The sequence below is a fragment of the Protopterus annectens genome, chromosome 7.part0 (assembly GCF_019279795.1).
Source record: "Protopterus annectens isolate FY-2018-M chromosome 7.part0, PAN1.0, whole genome shotgun sequence".
NCBI classification, from domain to species: domain Eukaryota; kingdom Metazoa; phylum Chordata; order Ceratodontiformes; family Protopteridae; genus Protopterus; species Protopterus annectens.
This window is the reverse complement of record NC_056739.1, coordinates 69,121,016-69,141,840: the sequence shown is the minus strand read 5'-3', so window position 1 is coordinate 69,141,840 and position 20,825 is coordinate 69,121,016. Positions and strand designations below refer to the sequence as shown.

The following is a 20,825-nucleotide window of genomic DNA, read 5'->3' as shown; positions in this document are numbered from 1 at the left end:
CACTTATAAACCATCTGGCTGGTCTTCACATGGAGGGGGGGTGGCATGCACTAAAAGGCCTGATCTTATAGTCTCCCTGTTTTTTTTTTTTTTTTTTTTTTTTTTTTTAAGGGCTGTAGTTTTTGGTAGCAACATCTGCAGTGGCAGGGCATACATACAAATTACCAGCAGAAATCAGATACAGTGAAAATACAAATGACCCTGAAAAAAGTTTAGAAGGGGCTGCCAGGCACTGCTTGCCATTCAGATGAAAGTGCAGTTGTGTAAAATCTTACCATAACAGTAGATGTCCTTCTCTTCACTGCTGCAGTGTTCTTTACAATAGGGATCCCCTGCCAAGGGCAGTCTGACATCCTGCCAGTAAACAAAAGCCTTTTGGTTGTAAATGGTACACCATACATAACACGTATGCTCCCTGCACATGGCATAAAGGTGACACACAGAGGTACCATTCTCAGAAATGAAAAAGCCCCAGTAGAAACGACAGTCCAAAGATAAAATTAGGTAACAAGCACATCCAGAAGGAAAAAGGACCAGTGGGAGGAAGGAGGGTGCGAATACTGCAACAGTGAAGAGAAGGACATCTACTGTTATGGTAAGACTTTACACAACTGTACTAAATTTACAATAGGGAGAGTGCAAAAGCTCAAGAAGACTGGGAGGAGAAAGGGCCAGCACAGCCCTCTAGGAAGCCATGAAGAATGGCCCTGGCAGAGCCAACTCTGGCCCTAGAAATCACATCCAACTTACAGTGATTGGTAAAGGTATGCAGAGAATTCCGGGCTGCTGCCTCAAGAATAGAATTAGTACCCAAGCTCTTAAAAAAAGCACCAGAAGAAGGCACAGCCCTAGTGGAATGAGCCTTAACAGAAGGAAGGCTCTTCCTATGAAAAAATAGCAAAAAAAAAAATTGCTTTGATATCATAGAAAAATGGTTTGCTTAGAAACAGTCGAACCTAAAGACCTATGATGAAAAGAAACAAAAAGCTGTTCAGATTTGTGAAACCCTTTAGTCTTATAAAAATATCAGTTGTCTATGCAAATCCAAGGTGTGCAAAACCTTCTCATGAGCAGACTGAGAAGGGAAAAAGTTGGGCAAATGAACAGACTGATTAAGAGACAACTCATTAACCACCGTGGGGATAAAAGGATTAGCACAAAGGGACAAGCTTATCCTTACGGAAAACTAAAAAAAGGAGAAACACCCATAACAGCTTGCAGCTCAGACACCTGTCTGACAGAAGTAAGGGCCAAAAGAAGAACAGTCTTCCAAGAACAATGTTTAAGGAAGCTGAAGCATTAGGTTCCAAAGGAGCCTGAGTCAATTTTTCTAAAGCAAAATTAAGGTCCCAGGAAGGAGGGACAGGCTTCCTGAGAGGCCTAATGTGAAGGATGCCTTTAAGAAAATGTTTGGCCGCAAATCTAGAGGATAAAGAGGGAGTCAAAGGCAGATAAATGAAATAGTTGAAAGGCGAGTCTTAACAGAAGAATACACCAACCCAGCATTAAGCAAGTCAGTCAAATAAGAGAGATCCAAAGGAACATCCACAGTAAGTGGATCCAGGTTACGAGAAAGACACCAAACAGAAAATCTCTTCCATGTGGAGAAGTAAGATTTCCTAGAAGTGGGTTTCCTGGCCTCATGCAGGACCTGAAGCATGTCCTCAGAGAAAAAAAAAGATGTCTGTAGGGGATCAAAACCCTATAACCCACATCAGTTGAATAGCGGACAGGTGGGGTTTGATGAAAGATACCTTGTCTTGTGTGAGTAGGTCCACCCTGTGAGGTAACTTGTGACGTTTGCCCTTGGCAAGATGCAGAAGAAGAGGGAACCAATGCTGTCTGGGCCAAAATGTAGTCACCAGCAAGATTTTAGGAGCATCCTGTTTTATCTTGAACAGGACATTCAGAATTACAGGAAGGGGAGGGAAGGCATAGAGAAACATCCCCTTCCAACAAAAACAGAGGGGAGGCAAAAAGATCTGGTGGACAATGTCCAGAAACACATCCCTATGGAGCATCCACTCATGTGATAGCGTCATGGAACTGCTTAGAGAATCTGACACTATGTTCTGATCTGAGGGAATGTAAACTGCCTGAAGGGTTACCTGATACTGGATAGCTAGCTTCCAAACCCGAAGAGCTAATCTGCATAGGAGATAGGACCTTGCACCCCCTCCCTTGCTTGTTGACATACCACATCACTGGAGTATTGCCTGTGAGACTCTTGAGGGGCCCTGGAAGGAAAAGAGAATGAAATGTCTGAACAGCCAGCAAAAGAGCTCTCATCTCTTTGACAATGATGTGGTCTTTCTTTTGTTGAAGTGACCAAAGATCCTGTACCCTGACAGAACCAAAGGAGGCTCCCTATCCCACATCCGAGGCATCTGTGTAAAGTTCCTGAGAGGAGACTGGAGGTTGAAAAGGAAGCTCTGGGTTATGGACAACTGATGAATCCACCACTGAATTTCCAGCTTGAGGCACTGAAGTAGAAAATCTAAAGGATGAGAATGTTGAAGCCAAACTTGGCTTTAGAAACCAATGAAGCTTTCTCATGTGGAGCTTGGCTAGAGGAAGCATCAATGATGGAAGCCATGTAACCCGGAGGCCTCAGAAATTCTCTGGCTGTGACTGAAGCCAGAGGAAGAAGGGAATGAAAGAAAGCAATGAGAGTTAATGCCTTGGGAGGGGGGAGGGATGCCCGCACTGGGACAGTCTGGATCCTGCAACCTGCAACCCAGAAAAACATGATCCTGAGAAGAAGTCAGGAATGTCTTCTGTAAATTTACAGTAAATCCCAGGCTTTGCATGACAGAAATGGTAAAGTGTAGATGTTAAAGTAAGAGCTCTTGAGAGGAGGCCTGAATAAGTAGGTCATTCAGGTAGGCAAAGACCTGTATCCCCCTTAGCCTGCAGAAAGCAATCTCAGGAGCAGGGCATTTGGTTAAGACCCTTGGGGCAGCAGACAGGCAAAACGGCAAAGCACAGAACTGAAAATGCCAGGAAGCAGCAGAGAAGCGTAAAAGCTTCCTGAAAAGCGCATGAATAGGAATGTGTAGATAAGCATCCTTGAGATCCAGGGAAACTAGAAAAGCCTGAGGAAGCAGCAGAATAAACAAGGTTTGAAGAGATGGCATTCAAAAGGAAGGGACCATCAAAAAGATGTTTAGCTGACAAAGATCCAGAATGGGTCTTCCAAGTGCCTTCTTTCCTGGGGACCAAGAACTTTCTGGAGTAAAATCCCTTCCCCTCTGAAGAGTTGGAACTTCTTGAATTGTTCCCTCTGAAGAGTTGGAACTTCTTGAATTGTTCCTTGAGCCAACAGGCTCTGAAGTATCTCTGGAAAAAGGGTCAGTTGTTCATGAAGAGGCTGATGAATGCCTAAAAAAAGGGGGGGGGGGAGATTTTCAAGCCATGTAATAACCCTGGCAAATTACGGAAAGAACCCAGGAGTATTGGGTGATCTCCACCCAAATAGGAAGGGATAGAAAAAGATGCAGAGAAAGAGGAACAGGACTGAGAAGAACAGGATAGTCACACAGCCCATGGTTCGTCAGGAAAAATAGGCTTCTGAGTAGGAAGAATTTGGGTAGCTTTAGCAAGGGGAGCCCTTCTACCACCCTTTTTGCCTTTGGGGAGGGCGAGACTGTCTACACACAAAGGCAGACTTAAGTGAATTTGTCTGAAATTTGGGCACAGGGGAAACAAAAATATGCTTCAACTCCTGTAAGACCTTGCTGTTCTCTTGCAGGGACTTAAACAACTCTGCAGCAGCAGCAAACAAATGCTTATTATCCAGTGGAGCATCCATCAGTTTAGCTTTGATATTAGGTAAAGGCTGAAGTATGAGCCAGGAATAAAGCAGGTCCAAAAGCAGCAGCCCTAGATGAAGGATCAGGTGCATCATTGTTCCGTTTAATGGAATGCCAAGCTACTTGGGAGGACATAGGTTCATAGGTAGGTACTAGGCTATCGGCCCAAGGGCCTAAGTAAGCCTAGCCAACAAGGTTCCCTGGCTTACACCACCCAAGAAAGCTATTTTCCTGTGCCACTGTGGAGCAGACACACAGAAGTGATCCCCGGGGTGTATTTCCTATTTCCCATCCACTCATCAAGATTTTTCTTGAAGAGTGCTAATGAAGAACTTTGCTTGACAGATATGGGTAGCCTGTTCCAGAGTATGGGAAGTCTCTGGGACAGGAATCTATCCCTCCAGCATATCCTGTTTATTGTGGTGACAAGGTTTAGGTCCCTACAGTGTGTAGCTCGGAGGGATTGGGATTTCTTTAGGTGTAGCATGTCCAACAGCTCTGGGTAAGACATAGCTTTATATGTTAGGCAAAGATCACCTCAGAGTAGGCGATATGCTACGGAGTAAAGCTGGAGTCTTTTTGAGGCGGTCAGTGTAGGGCAGTTGTTTGAGGCCAGTAATCCTCTTTGCGAGGCACTTCTGTGGCCTTTCCAGCTGCTGCAGATGTCTTGTGAGGTACATTCCAAAAGGGGCGTTGTACTCTATAATGGGTCTAATGAGTGTCGGGTAGAGGGGAGCAACGACTTATTTTTTCCTGGATGAAAACCCTTTTATGATGAGGTGTGCCACGTGGAAGGACTTCACGACTACTGTGCTGATGTGACTATCAAAGGAGAGACTACTGTCCACCTGGGTCCCAAGGTCTCTTATCACACATTCTGTGTTAAGTAGATTGCTGCCTATGTGGTAGCTCATGGGTACAGAGTTTTTACCAAAGGGGATGACACTGAACTTTTTGGCATTGAGCTTGAGGCCATGGGTCTGACATCAGGCATCTGTCTCAGCGAGGCCCTTCTGTAGGATGTTCACATAATTTGGGGACTTGACTATGGCTCCTAGTTTGCAGTTATCTGCAAACTTCGTTAGCCAGTGGCCTTCTGTGTTTGGTATCTACTTCTCTGAAGTACAGGCTAACAGGAGAGGTCCCAGGACGGAACCCTGTGGTACTCCACTTGTCACTGCTTTGAGGTCAGATTTGGAGTCTACAACTTTTACAGTATGGGTTCTGTCAGTAAGCCAGTTGGCAACACATCTTGTGACGTAGGGATTTATACCTAGTTTAGTGAGTTTAGCTATAATTCCAGAATGGGGGATGGTGTCGAAAGCCTTGGCGAGGTCAAGATAGGCTGTGTGAACCACCTTACCCTCATCTACGGCTTTGGTGACTGCCTCAAAGAAGTCAATCAGGTTCAGGAGGCATGATCTGCCTTTCACAAACCCGAACTGGGTGGGATCCAGGGTTTGGAGGTTACCAATGTCTTTGTTCAAGAGTTCCATGATGATACGTTCCATGGCCTTGCAGACCAGGCTCGTCAGGCTAATAGGTCGATAGTTCCTGGGATCAGTGGTGGCTCCCCCTTTGTGGAGTGGGATAACTGTTGCTGTGCACCATTCAGTGGGCACAAAGCCTGATGCAAGGCTATTATTGAACGTGGTGCTTAAGTGGGGAGCCAGTTCATTCTGAAGTTCATGTAAAATGCAGCCTGGGATGTTGTTCAGTCCCATGGATGCTGTGTTTTTGGCTTTAGAGAGTGCAGCTTTTACCTGCGCAGTTGTGATTACAGGGACTCTTTATTCTTCCTGCATCTCAAGCAAACTAATAACAGAGGCCTTCTCCTCAGAATTAGGGAGATCAGAAATAGCCCGACGGGTATGAGAGAGAACAGCCAAAACGTACCGAGTCATATGTATCTGATAATTAACAGCTCTAAATGCGAGGGTCACAGAAGTATATAGCTTCTTACCTAGCCTCTCCATGGTTCTGCTATCCATAGCAGATGGCAGCAATTCAGTGGAAGGCAACAATTTGGAAGGCTTATCAAAAGTCACTACCAAACATAAAGGGGTCAGCGGAGGGACACTTAAAAGAAATTTGCAGTCCTCAGTCAGTTTATAAGAGCACAGTGTTGGGAGTCAGGCACCTGAAAAGCAGTGGAAAAGGCATCCAGCAAATCTTCAAGAAGAGGAGGAACAACAGAGGGTCTAGTAGACTGCATATGAAGAAGCTCATAGTACCTCTTCTGAACACCAGACACCTGAGCACAGTCCCATTTGAAAAAGTCCATCAATCTGGAAACAGTATCACCAAAAGAAATCTCCTCAAAAGGAAAGTCAGGACTGACAACTGTGGTTCTGAGGAAGAACCGTCTACGTGTCAAAGGAATTTGGGAAGAATAAGTCAGGGACTCTTCATCAGAATCCTCCTTAGAAGAATCTTGCTCCCTGGGTCTCTTAAAAGAGGTAGAAGACTGGTGGAATAGGAACAGAAACACCCTGTGGTGGCTGGAGAGCCATAAGGGCAGTAAACAAACCTTGAGTGACAGCCATAAAGCCATTAAACAATCCTTCAGTGAAGTTCTGCTGTTTACTCTGAAGATCTTTTTGGAGCAGGATTAATATGTTTAGCTTTTTTCCTTCTTTCTGACTGGAACGTCAGCCTTGAAAAATTTTGGAGGCTCAAACCCTGATGGCACTCAATGGTAGTCGGAACCTATTCCCTTACTACAATCTGAGGAGCACCCCTAGGCTCTTCAGTAATAACCAGTTGCAGTTCCCTATGTACATCCATGGTGAACATCTGCAAAATCTCCATGGACGTGAGTGGTGTCGGTCTATGCCTGCCTCCGAAGCTGTTGTGGCAGAGGAATCCAAAAAGAAACAGGATGATCCTCCGGGCTTTCACCAGCCTCAAGAGACATGTCTAGTAGAGGTGTTACAGCCGAAGAATCAGACCAAACTTCCTTGGCGGTTTTCTTTTCAGACAGCTGGCCCACGGGCCGAGAAGATCCTTCCATGGTATCCTTAGCCAACAATTTAAGTAACTGGTTTTCAAGGTAAATCACGAGAGAAGAAAGCAGACTCCACAAAGTCTTAGGGACAATAGACTACCAAATCATGCAAAGCGTATGGTTGTAGGAAGCACCTAAACTGAACAAGCATTGCTTGTGATAATCTTTATGGGGAATATGCCTTCCACACTGGCATTTCCCCTTTCTGGAGGACATGAAACCCAACAACTAGATAACAAGGCAAATGTAAGTTAATAAAACCAAAAAAAAAAAAACCCAATGGGGCTCTTATCTGAAAGTGGCAGAACCAGCAGATGAACAAGCATTTAGACTGGTGGCAAAAAATTTCTGAGGATAGTATGTCCAGACATCACCTTTATGCCATACGCGGGAAGTACTCGTGTGATGTATGGCGTACCCTTTAAAACCAAAAGGCTTTGGTATACTGCCTGATGTTGGGATGCTCTTGGCAGGGGATCGATACTGTGAAGTATACTGCAAAAGTGATATGGGAGGACATCTGTATGTGTGTGTCAAAACAAGAATGCACTGTACTCAAGAGCAAGGCATATGTGGAAAGAAAACTTGCTCTGCAGATAGAATTTACTTGCTCACTAACTGCAATGAAGAGACAGTGGATGCACAAAAGAAAAAAAAAAAAAGAAAAGAAAAAAAAATCTTGTCTTCTCATCACGTTAGAGTTCCATTGGTGCTGCCAAGGGGGGAAAAAGCCATCTTCTCTTCATAGCTGTTAAAAACACCAGGTGAGCAATGAAGGCGTCTTCTCTTTTTATCTGTTAAAAGCACCAGGCAATGAAAGAAGACATACACTTGCCCAATCATATTACAGCAGTGTTAATAGTCAGTTAAGAAGAAAGGCTTCACTTCAAACCAGGCCAGAGTGGCACAAAATGTTTGCTTTCCTACCAGGCCATAACAGCGAAGAAATCCACCCAAAAAGGATTTCTTCTTTTCTCTTCAAGGTAAGATTATACCCACTTCAGACGGGAATTAAGACATGCATTGGCAGCAATAGTGCAACTGCTTATAAAGTAGCACATGTCTCCTTCCATTCAAGAGCATGGTGATACAATAACAAACCATGATGGATGATGTCGGGTGAAGAGTGGCATGAGATATTTACCTGACTCTGAATAGAATAGTACAGGCAACATCCTGAGAAGAGTACAGCTGTACCAGGATACGTTACGTGATAGCTTTAGTGTTTTGTGTGTTTGCTGCTGTATGTGAAACTGTGTGTGTGTCCTGTACAGTCAAACTATAAGGGAAACATTTTTTGGTAAAGTAATGTGTAGGGTACGGTAGGGGTTAGGGGCAGTGGCAGTTAGGGTTAGCAGACATAAGTAAGATGAAGAGGGCAGTGAGGCTGACACACAACACCCTACAGTCTTCATGAACAGAAATCAAATCAGACAGTTACCCATATGGAAAAGATCTGCATGGTTAATGGGCTGCCCTACTGCTCCTTCATGAAAGAAACAAACCACAATCAGTCTGCCTAACAGGATTAATCCGCCATACACAACACCTCAGAGGCCCATGAACATCCTAGGAGGACAGAACTACTTCATCTTTGTTTTCAATGGAACAGAAAAATAAAACCTGAATACACTAATTGAAAGTAAATTCAGGTAACACCTTGTTCTTATACATACCACTTCAGTATGAAAGCCTGAGTAAGGCTCTTTACACATTACTGCGTGTAGTGCAGAAACCCTGCAACAGCAACTATAAACATGGACCTCTACGACAAATATTCTACATCATGATCGTTGTTGTCATCAGCCACCTTTTCCCCATTTTTGCAAGGGATCAGAGTGGAACATATGATCATTCATTAATCTTGGAATGCACCGTGTAATGTGTCTGCTACTTTTACTTTTTGTGTGTTTTTGTGATTTATTATTAGGTTGAGGTTCCCCAAAATAGTGCACTCCAGATGAGAAGAAAAAAAAAAAAAAACTTGAAAACAGAAACAGATCAGACATTGCCTTACAGACCAGGCAGAGGCAACCTCTAACTAACCTATAAGAAACGGAACATAATGACAGTTCCCAAAGCTTTTCTGAATAGTCCAAGGTTTGCAAGCCAGTGATTTTTCTAGTAAGGAATCACTTTGCCTTTTCAAATCCTTTCAGGTGACTTGTCTGAGGACTGCAAAACTAGCAGTCTTATTGAACCACAGGTCAGAGTGGTGAGGTATACAGTCATTCAATGGTCTGTTTGAAGTGACTAGACATGGCCTTTAAAAATCAGAAGGGCTACAGAATGTACACTCCTGACCTAGGTACATATACACTGGTCAAATTTTAAACTGTTATCTACCATTTTCCCTAGATATTTAATGATGGTGGCCTTCATTTTAAACATTTGGCCATTTGTCTTGTAATTATGTCTTTTTGCAAGTCTTACTCAGTGACATTAAAGGTGAGATCATTACTACAGCACAAGGTGTGTATTTTTGGAGAACATCTTGAAGAACTATTGCATCTCTCTATTGAAATAACTTTGTTGGTATAGTTATGGGTGATCACTGGATGTTGAGCAGCTTTAGCGCGAGTATTTAATGTCCCTGTGCGTTTCACCACAATGTATTGTAGTATGAGCTAGCAGTAGAGTTCTTTTCTCCACTGCAGTGTGATTACAGAGTTGGTATATATAATTTTGAAGAGAGGGCTTGCTCCCTGCATATAATTAATTATGCTTTCGTACATTTTTCAAATTACCGTTTTTGATAAACAGTGAGCTAAAAAAATGACTGCTGAGGGCTCATAGGTAGACCAGTTTTGTTACCCAGCTTACAGTCATGTGCATTTTTGGTTATCCACAGCTCATTTCCTACTTTTGTATTAGAGAGTACTCCAAAATGAGGATGGCCCCAGCACTGAGCTCTGTGGGACACCACTGGTAAGTGGCCCCTGTACAGAACCCTTACAACATCAATGGTAAGCCCAGTTTTGGACAGTCAGTTAACAAATGGATCCCCACCAAAATTACTGTTTGACGTTACTTACGTAGTCTCTTACCAGCTGAACTGACATTTAAAGCTATTAACTTGTCCATTACTCCTTATCGGAGATAGTGCTGAATGCCCTAGGAAAGTTAAGATAGGCAGTCTGCAGGTCAGCATTTAATTAAACACGTTACTATCTCTTCTTAGAATGCCACACAAGACCCCCCCCCCAGCAGACCCATAATGCTCCATACCTGTTACCATCTCTTCTTAGAATGCCACACAAGACCCACCCCCCCAGCAGACCCATAATGCTCCATACGCAACATAAGTATGTCCATTATGTCATTCCAGATAGCATACATTAATAACTGCCCTTTTTATATTGACTATTGTTAAGGCTGAGTGGTCTAAAACAGTCTGGGTCGGATATGACTCCAGTTTTGTGAAATGGTACCACTTAAACCATTTGCCATTGATAAGCGTTTACTCATCTTTTTCTTGATTCTATGCAGGAATGCTACAGGGCCTTTGAAAAGATTTAAAAGATAAAACACAAGTTTTGTATTCACCATAACATTCCATTTGTGCTGTCCATTTTCATTCTTCAACTCTTGGGTTCAGATCCACTCTTCGGATCCGACCTGGATGCTTCTATTAGCTCATGGATCACTGAAAGCTCTCAAACTCTTCCCTTTCCCACAATGCCCTAGTTCCTAACATACCTCAGATCTTGTTTGCTGTCCTTTATATCCGTACAGCATTGCAAAAGAATAAAAATATTAAGATAACCAGCAAAAACCGAGACTCAAAGAAAGGAATACTGTTCCTTCAGCATCTTCGATCCTTCCAAAAGAATGACTAGGAGAGGGTTTCTGGAAAGGTAGTTGAGTAAGACTAAAAATGGACAACACAGATGGAATGTTATGGTGGGTACATAACGGCTTTATCTGACATCAATTTTCATTCATACCGCAACTCGTGGGACAGAGTCCAGCTACCTAAACCCCGAGAGGAATCTAAGGAAGGATATTCCTGAGCACCACTGAACCAAATGTTGCTCTGCCCCCTAGAGACCAGACCCAATTTGTAATGAGCAATAAAAGTATGAGGACTAGCCCTAGCTGTGGCTGGACAACTATCTAGAGAGACTCTGGACAAAAAAGCTGAAGTAGCCATAGATCTACTGGAATGTGCTCTTGGTGGTTTGGGTAAGCACATGCCTAATTTAATATAAACAAAGGTAATACGGCCAGTCAGCTAATGTTACTTTAGAGAATGACTTGCCCAATTTTTAATCCAAAAAAGATATAAAAAGGAAGTTATGTCTTACCATAATGTACCATCTGTATTGTTGATCCTCATTCAGTCATTATGCTTGGGGTTACCGGTTCCGACCTCGGAAATGAGCTGTCCAGCTTCCAAGCTCGCGACAGCCACAAACTCTCGAGCCATTCTCTTACCCACAATTCCCCTCTCCTGGATACCTCATATTGAGTTTGCAAATCAAAGAAAGTAGAGGCTATCTCTGGTCAAAGGACCTAACAGAACCGGATGATGAGATCCACTATAAGCTTCAGGAGGGGGAAGGAGGGAGGGAGGGTCGTAATGACTGAACGAGGATCAACAATACAGATGGAACGTTATGGTAAGACATAACTTCTTTATCTGATATTGCTAATCCTTGTTCATTCCTTACGCCTGGGACAGAGTCCCCAGCTACCTTTATTCCTGGGAGGCTCTCATGGAAGGATATTCTTGAGCACCACTGAACCAAAGGATGGTCTTCCTCTGCAGGCCAAATCCAATTTGTAATGGTTGATGAAGGTATGAGGTCTAGCCCAAGTTGCAGCTGCATAAATGTCATGTAAAGAAGCTCTTGCATGGAAGGCAGCAGAAGTTGCTACAGATCTAGTGGAACGAGCCCTTACGGCTGTAGTCGGAGGGATATCGTGAGTTTTGTGAATAAATGTTACACAGTCTTTTAACCATTTAGTCAATGTGACCTTAGAAACAGCACATTCAAATCTAGGCCCAGAATAAGCAAAGAATAGCTGATCTGATTTGCGAGAAGCCTTAATTCTGTCCAGATAGAAACAAATTTGCCTGTGAATGTCTAGGGTATGTAGACAATACTCTCCTCTGTTAGAATGATTGGGAAAGAAAACAGGCAATTCAATGGTTTGGATAATGGACAGTTCAGAGATCACTTTTGGCAGAAAAGAAGGATTAGTTCTCAGTGACACACTATCTATATGAAAGGTCAAGTAAGGCTGTTTGATGCACAGAGCTTGAAGTTCAGAGATATGTCTGGCAGAAGTAATGGCGACCAAGAACAAAGTTTTCCATGAAAGAAACTTGAGGTTGGATGAAGAAGCTGGTTCAAAAGGAGACATTGTCAAAGCTTGCAGGACTTATGACAGGTCCTATGGCTGGATAGGTTCTCTAAAAGGGGGTTTCAAATGATTTACGCCTTTTAGAAAGGTCTTGCATAATTTGTGCGACATAAGGGACAGCTGGAGGACAGAATGTGCTGTGGATCTATCCCTTGAGAGGATGGGTACGAGTTGTTGTTTTATCCTTAGAATTCTGTGCTCTGGAATCGATGCCTTGCAGCTCTTTGCATCCAACAAGACCCCAATGAATTCTACGGATTGGGATGGGGGGTGGTTGGAGTTTTGCCAGTTTACAGTTACACCTAGCCTTTCTGCGGTGTGAAGGGAGTATGCCAAGGCTTCTTCCGATAGATGTCTGGTGGGGGCGGTGATGAGCCAGTCATCTAAGTATGGAAACACCTGGAATCCTTGCAGTCGCAGGTGAGCTGTGACAACTGCAATGTACTTTGTGAACACTCTGGGGGCTGTAGAGAGTCCGAAGGGCAGTACTCGGAATTGGTAATGACTGGCTCCCGCACAGAAGCGAAGGAATCTTCTCGATGGTCTGTCCACCTTTACGTGGTAGTACGCATCTTGAAGATCTATAGAGCACATCCAATCGTCTGCCTCAGAGTGGGAGGATAGACTGCACTGTGACCATCTGGAATTTCTGCACCTTTACGAATTTGTTTAACACACTGAGATCCAAAATCGGTCTCCAGTCCCCGGTCTTTTTTGGCACCAAAAATAATCTTGAGTAGAATCCGGATCCTATCTGGTCTGGTGGGACTATTTGGATGACTTTTTCTTAGCAGCTTTGAAATCTCTAATTCTGCTTCTTCCCTTTGACTGGGTGGAACGTCGGGTAAGTTTCTTGGGGGGGGTGGGGGTGGGACAAAGATCGAAGGGAATATGATGACCTCTGGTTATTATCTCTCATACCCAAGAATCGGTGGTAATGGTTAGCCAGGCAGAAGGGTACAAAGAGAAACGATCCCCAACCGCTTCCAGAGGAAAGCAGTTGGGCCTCTCTTCAGGAGTGCTGGTAGGACTGGCCAGAGAAAGAATCTCTAGAGCCCTGGTTACGCGGACCTCCTCTGCCCTGAAAGGGGCGTCTTCCATATGAGTTTCCCCCTCTGCCTCTAGGGGAAAACTCGGCTTGGGTGTGACGGAAAGAACCTTGAGACTTTTTGTGCTACATCTTCCCACTCTTCTGGTTTCTGGATAAAGCCCGTTGAGGGGAAGAGTAATGGACACCCACGACAGAAAGGGTCTTACCGTCCTGTTCACATCTAGCCAGTGTGTCTTTTACCTTGGGTCCAAATATCGAAGAGGCTTCAATGGGAGCATTCAGATAGGAAGTCTTGACGGGTTCTGCGAAATCAAACAAGCGCATCCAGGCATGCCGCCTCAGGACAATGCCTGCACCGACAGCTCTAGCTGCTCCTTCTGATGCATGAGAAATCAGACACATGGAGTTAAGAGATCGATTCAAGGGTGGCTAACTGTGAGGCTACTTTGTCCCGGACCTCATCAGGCACAGCTCCGGCCAAAGCTTGAGAGAGCTCAGAAATTAAGCCTCTTTGAAGCCTGGAAAAATATGCCATATAATTCAGGGTCCTGACTGCAAAGGTCGCTGATGCAAAAGTACGCTTCCCTAATCTGTCCAGCACCTGGGACTCTTTGTTGGGTGGGTGGACTGTCTGTCTTTCTTCCGCCAGATCCTTTTTTGTTGCGGCCGCCACCACCAAGGCATCTACAGGAAGACCTTTGGACCAGTGAGGATGACTACCTGGAGGGGATAAGATTTTATCTGGCCTCTGGGGAATGGCTTCAACAGTGTCAGGAGCCTTCCATGTATGCTGCACAACGAGCCGTACAAGGTCGTTGGCAGGTGGAGTAACCCAGGAGGTAGGAGGCTGGGTACGAAAGGCCTGCAGGAACACAGACTCTTCAGAGGTCGGGTTAGAGGGCCGCCATTCACCTCTCTAAGTATTTTGAGGATATCTCCAAAGGATACCTCAGAGGGTGACTGAGGGGACCCTACCCTATCATCAAAGTCTGTGTCTTCCGTGAGGGACTCCTCTGGGGAGTCCACGTGCTTCCTCTTACACAAACTCTTGCGATGAACTTCCTCAGGAGGAGAATCTGGGGAAGACAGCGCAAAAGGGGCCTCCTGTGGGAGGGTGTCCTGCGGCCCTTGTGCCTGGTGTCTGCTAGTGGTGGCTTGTGTAAATTGTGGTCCAGAGGAGGACAGGGGCACTGACAGCACAGGATCGCCAACAGACGCAAGAGCCTTCTCCACGAGTTGAAGGCTGGTCCACCCAAGGAGGTCACACCTCGCTCAAGCAAATCAGCCTTCTGACTCGGAGTCCCTGGATGGCTGTGAAAAACAGGAGTATGTACACCACAGCTGGCATTCTGAGCAGTGACTGGAGTGAGAAGTCTCTCCTGCCACAAAGGCAACTGTGGCTCCTTAGTGAGGTCCATAAAAGGAGCCGTAGTGAAGGAAGTCTGTGCTACAGCAAGGGGCTTCAAAGGCAATGAAGGAGGAGAATAGGTAGGGATCATTGGAGAAGGGTGTTCACATCCGAAGGAAGAATAGGTCTTGGAGGGTTGGATAGCTCTGACCGAAAGCAACTGATCCATAAGACGCACCACATCATGTTCAGAGAGGCTTCTAGTGGATCTCATGGACATAGCCGAAGGGGAGTCAGGTCTAGCCAAGGATGAAGGAAACTCAGTGCCCACAAAGGGGTCTTTGGATGGAGCTAAAATAGGTGTCTGCACCGAGAACAATGGAGCTGTTAAGGCCTGTACTACTGGTGTCTGTACCGAGGAGATCATCGGTGCCGAAGGTAAGGTCTGCACAGACGAGGTCGGTGCCGAAGTGGTAACTGGCACTATGGTAGGTGCCAAAAGAGTCTGTGCAGAAAACGAGGTAGATGGTACTGAGAGGACAGTCGGTGCCATGTAAATTTTCGGAGACAAAGCAGAAGAGGGCGTCGAACGGTCTTAGACGCCCTCAATGAAAACGTCAGTGCCGGTGAGGAAGTCTTAACTGTGGGGCTCCTCGATTCCGATGAGATGTAGGGCACAATACTCGGTGCGAAAGTAGCGGATGGTGCCGAAGGCTTCGGTGCAGAAGATCTAGGCACCGAAAGCCTCTGGGCTGAGGAAGTCAACTCCGAACTATACAGTTTGGTCTTCTTAGGTCTCAGTTCCAAGGGGTCCCCCAGCATTAGACAACGGAAGAGACTTGGCCTTTTTATGTTCATCCCTTTTCTTATGGGAACTAGGAGGGGTTGAAGCCTCCAACCCACAAACAGCCTCTGTAAAGGAAGATTTAATTAGTCCCTTTAAGATCAGTTTATTTTTCCTTTCCGCCAAAGTCCTGTTAGAAAGGTTTGCACAAATCCCGCAACAGTTAAGTGAGGCACTCCCAAACGGTAAACACATAACAAATGTGCATCCCAAATAGCCAATTTATGCCCACAATCCACACATCTCTTAAATCCCGGACCACCTTTTTACTCTGCCATGATAGGTAGGAGAAAGAAAAAGGAAGGAAGAAGGTACCAACAATGGTATGAGAAATACTCGAAGGTAAAGCAAAGAAAGGTTTTACCAACAATGGTAAAGGAGTTACCTCACGGTAAGAAGAAAGAAGGGCTAGAAAAAAACAAATGAGAGTCGCTAGATGTGATAGGGTTAGAGAACTATTTAACAAGATTTCAACTGAGAAAAGATGTAATACGATTAGGTATTATCAAAGAAAGTTTTACTTAGCTCAAAAGAAGTGGCTTGACACGACTGAATGGCGACATGGCAAACGAAATCTGAGGTAACAGGGAGAGGGGAATTGTGGGTATGAGTTTAGCTCGAGAGTTTGTGGCTGTCATGAGCTTGGAAGATGGCCGGCTCGGTAACCCCAGGCGTAAGGAATGAACAAGGATTCAATCCCTGGTCACACATAGGGTTTATGCAATGTTTACTTCATCGCTTTACACATTAGTTTTTACCTGCATAACCATTTATCCTTTGGTCTGTTTGCCTACATTATTCACTGTTTTTAAATGTTGAGCCATTCGTTTTTAAGATGTATGTATTCATTGTTTACTTGGTTTGTGTAATGCTACTTGAAGGTCATTGTACAACTATTTTACTTAGTTCATTATTTACTCTGCACATTTCTATTTTTATTATTGAACATTCAAGTGGTGCACATTATTTTAGTATATTATTAATTACAGTTGGTAAACATATACAGTTTATGACAGTTGTAATGAATTTTTAGCAATTTCATTCACTTTGCAAGGCACTCAGCTTAGCTAACAGTTGGTTTAAACAATCCAAGTGTGTTAATTACACCATGTGATTAATTACCAACAGTATATAAATAGCTTCTCACAACCAGTATGGTTGTTTGACTTGATAAAGCCTGGAATGAACCAGGCGAAAGCGCTTGTCATCTTCTTGTTTAACTTCTTGGATCGTGTGGAATAAAAGAACTTTTTACATTTCGCTATTGGAATTATTGCCTCTGCAGGAGAAAGTGGTTTATTCATTTTTGGTGTTTCAGCGTTGTGGTTTTTTGGTTCTACTGTTTGTTTCTTACCATGACCTCCGAAGCAGAGGCGTTCGATCCAGCGATTACACCGCATATGCTACAGGCTACTGAAAAGGAACTTCCCGTCACGAGGGCGGAATTCAACCAGGTTGTCAACATGCTGGCTGAACTTAAAGGGCTGCTTAACTCGCAACACAAAGATACTGTTTTGGATGCTCCACCAGTCACTGACAGAGGCTTTGAGGCCCGCGGAAACGCTAACAAGGATGCAGTCAGTAGGAGAGTACCTCGTGAAGTGCACTTGGACGCCGAGGGCAGTAACAACACCGTCAATGTTTCAACGTATAGGAACAACAATGTTTCGCAACAGAACAACATCAGGGATAAATCTAAGGACTTCAATTTCACCTCTTGGGCAAACCAGCCCTTTCATTTTAAAAAAGGTACTGTAAATTCTATTGACACAGCTCCAATTGAAGCGGACTTTGACGAATTTAAAAACAAACTGTACTCTTTAAGAAGCAACCAGTGTGAGATAGACTACCTGCGGGAATGTGTTAGTTAGACGCATCCCAAAAGGTTGCTTTTTAAATTTCCCAATTTTGTTAAACATGGCTCAACACATTACAAACAACTATGTGAGATATTTGATAGGGCAGGCCTGGAAGTCATGCAGGTGATGATTGCTGAGTATGAAAACAAGGCTAATAACCTAACTGAAGATTTAAATCTATTACACCATACGGTGACTTCAGACAACGATTTTGCCATGGTCAAGCATGATTATGACTGGATCTTTGATGAAGTGGACCAATTTTGTTTTAAAATAACAAATAGGAAAATCAGAAAGTTGGAAAGAGACTTGCATGACTACAAGGAAGGTTTGGCATATCCCTGTCACAATAAATCTGCAGATAGGATGAGAACAGTTAGTGTAGTAGACAATGGAGGGGAGGAAGTTTTTCATCAGAATTACAATGATGTCCCTCGTAGAAGTGAACGTCTAGCAGAGAAAGACAAAAGGCAACGTAAGCAGGATTTTCCCACACACCCCGGGAGGACCGGGGCTTGGGGATACAAACCCCAGAGAGCACCACGGAGATGGAACAACAAACAATAACCAATAACAATGTACCTGCATACACATTTCTTGACAGTGATCCACCTGTAGATTCAACTGAGGATTCCAGCTTGTACCAGAGTGACATTGAAGTGGTAGAGACAATTAATTGTAAACTTTCTACATTGCACAATTTTACTATATATAATTATACTGAGGTCATAGTTGACATGACAGCCTTCAATGTTTTTATAAAGGCTTTCATTTTGTGCCCACTAAAAAGTTGATTTAGCCAATTTACTTGTGGAACTCAAGTTATTTACTTAGAGGTTTGAACTTGAAATACTTTTTCAAGGGCAAAGAGTTGGAACACACAGGATTGCATAGGAGAAGTACCTTTAACCCCTATGCATCCTTCTTAGGCTGTATGAAGAATTAGTGGAGCGGGAGTTACGTAGCAAATGTTTGGACACTATTGATTATGAGCACACTAATATCAGCCCAGAGGAGCTAAACTACATCAGGATGCTATCCAGAGAAAAGATTAGAGTAATGAAGCCTGATAAGGGAGGTGGTGTTGTGCTTATGTATGATGCCAATTAAGAAAGCATGCACCACATGTTACATGACAACAGCCAATATTGCCTAACCTCTAACGAGCACAACATAGCTCTAGCTAAGATAAAGTACTCCTTTATGACTATTTAATGCAAGGTGTCATCAATGAAAGGCTGTACAATTTTTGGTAGTAGACAAACCCAGAACACCGGTGATTTTTGGCATACCCAAGATTCATAAGGGTACAGACCCCCTGCTCTTTAGACCCATTGTTTCTGGGGCGGGGGGAGTGACAGAACCAATTGCCAAATTTATTGATCACATCACTAAGCAATATCTTCCAGCTTTAATATACGTGTGTAAGGACTCTTGGGAATTTCTTAAAAACTTTCCCAAAGATAGATGCACAGCTTCATCCTTATTGGTCACTGTAGACATAAAGGAACTGTTCCCCAGCATCCCTCACTCAACAGGCCTTGAGTGGTTCACTGATTTCTTCAGGAATGAAACTAACTTAAGTAATAATTTTGTCAACTTAATAACTGAAATGATGAGCATGGTGTTGCAGAACAACTACATGTTCTTTAACGGAGAACTTTTCAAACAACTCAAGGGGGTAGCGATGGGTGCTGCCTGCATCCATTTATGCCAATGTAGTGTTGCACATGTGGGAACTTAAATACATCTTTAAAACAACCTGGGCACAGTCCATTACCTTTTATCGCAGATACCTGGATGATATTTGTATCATCTGGGAGGACACACATGAACAACTTACAGCCTTTCTGCAATATATAAACTCAACTACTAATTTCTTGGCTTTTACACACAAAATTAGTGGCAGTGAAATGCATTACTTAGATGTCACGATTTTAGGACCCTAATACCTCAGAACTACATTCAAAGATTTATAGAAAACCCACCTTTTCAAATTCCTGCTACATTTTACTAGTCAACACCCTCTATACCAAAAGAAAGGTATAGTTAAGGGTCAGTTAATTAGAGCTTCAGATATGTAGTAGGTTAGAGGACTTCATTGAGGAAGCCAACAAGTTATGTTGTATGTTTATTGAGAGGGGGTACCCACATGAAGTACTCAAAACTCTTACTAATGAGATTCTTGCTAAAAGAGAATCCACCTATCCAGCTTTATTAGGTAACTTAGAGTACAATATCCTTGTAAAAAGCAACGGACTCAAGAATCCATTGAGAAGGGAGCACAATTTGTTTACACTTTTTCTGAGAAGTCCTCGCAGATAGAGAACATTGTATCCAAATATTGGTTTGTGTTGCAAAGCAACGATGATTTTAAGTGTATTATTACTAGCAAACCTGGATTTGTTAGGAAAAGAGGACAAAACTTAAAAGGAATTTTTGAGAGAAGACAGTTTACACCTTTTGGAAAACCGAAGCAACCTCATGGCACTTACAAATGTGGTGCATGTAAGCAATGTCACCTCCTTATAAATGACAGCCACATTTATTTAAAGGCAAGGCATATTAATTTAAAACCAACTGGACACTTTACTTGTGGTACTAGGGGAGTGGTGTACATTGGCTGCTGCACTACATGTGGAGGGTTCTATGTAGGCAAAACGGAGCGTGAATTTAGAAAAAGATTGTACGAGCACGCATATGAAATTGAAAATAAAAAAGAGAGCAATGCTTTCTTTAAGCATTCCAATGTATGTCCCGATTTTAAGTTGGTCTTCATGATACTTGAACAGGTTAACCCAGACATCAGAGGGGGAGATTGGGAATCTAAACTCGAGTTCAGAGAGTTAATCTGGCAGTTGAAACTTGATGCAGGGAAACCCCCAGGCCTTAATGGTATGCTTAGTATAGGCTCAGTGCTGAAGCTTCGTAGGGCTAGGTTATAAATCCCCCCCCCCCTCACACACATTTTTCAATCCCTGGTCACACACAGGGTTTATGCAATGTTTACTTCATCGCTTTACACATTAGTTTTTACCTGCATAACCATTTATCCTTTGGTCTGTTTGCCTACATTATTCACTGTTTTTAAATGTTGAGCCATTCGTTTTTAAGATGTATGTATTCATTGTTTACTTGGTTTGTGTAATGCTACTTGAAGGTCATTGTACAACTATTTTACTTAGTTCATTATTTACTCTGCACATTTCTATTTTTATTATTGAACATTCAAGTGGTGCACATTATTTTAGTATTATTTTAGTATATTATTAATTACAGTTGGTAAACATATACAGTTTATGACAGTTGTAATGAATTTTTAGCAATTTCATTCACTTTGCAAGGCACTCAGCTTAGCTAACAGTTGGTTTAAACAATCAAGTGTGTTAATTACACCATGTGATTAATTACCAACAGTATATAAATAGCTTCTCACAACCAGTATGGTTGTTTGACTTGATAAAGCCTGGAATGAACCAGGCTGCGCTTGTCATCTTCTTGTTTAACTTCTTGTATCGTGTGGAATAAAAAGAA

The 20,825-nt window shown here is 43.3% G+C and overlaps 1 protein-coding gene across 1 annotated transcript in view; it reads right to left on the bottom strand.

The window, feature by feature from the left end:
* Positions 1 to 20,825, bottom strand: part of LEMD2 (LEM domain nuclear envelope protein 2) — a 592,375-nt gene that overhangs the window by 135,508 nt on the left and 436,042 nt on the right. The gene's annotated exons all lie outside the window — the stretch shown is intronic.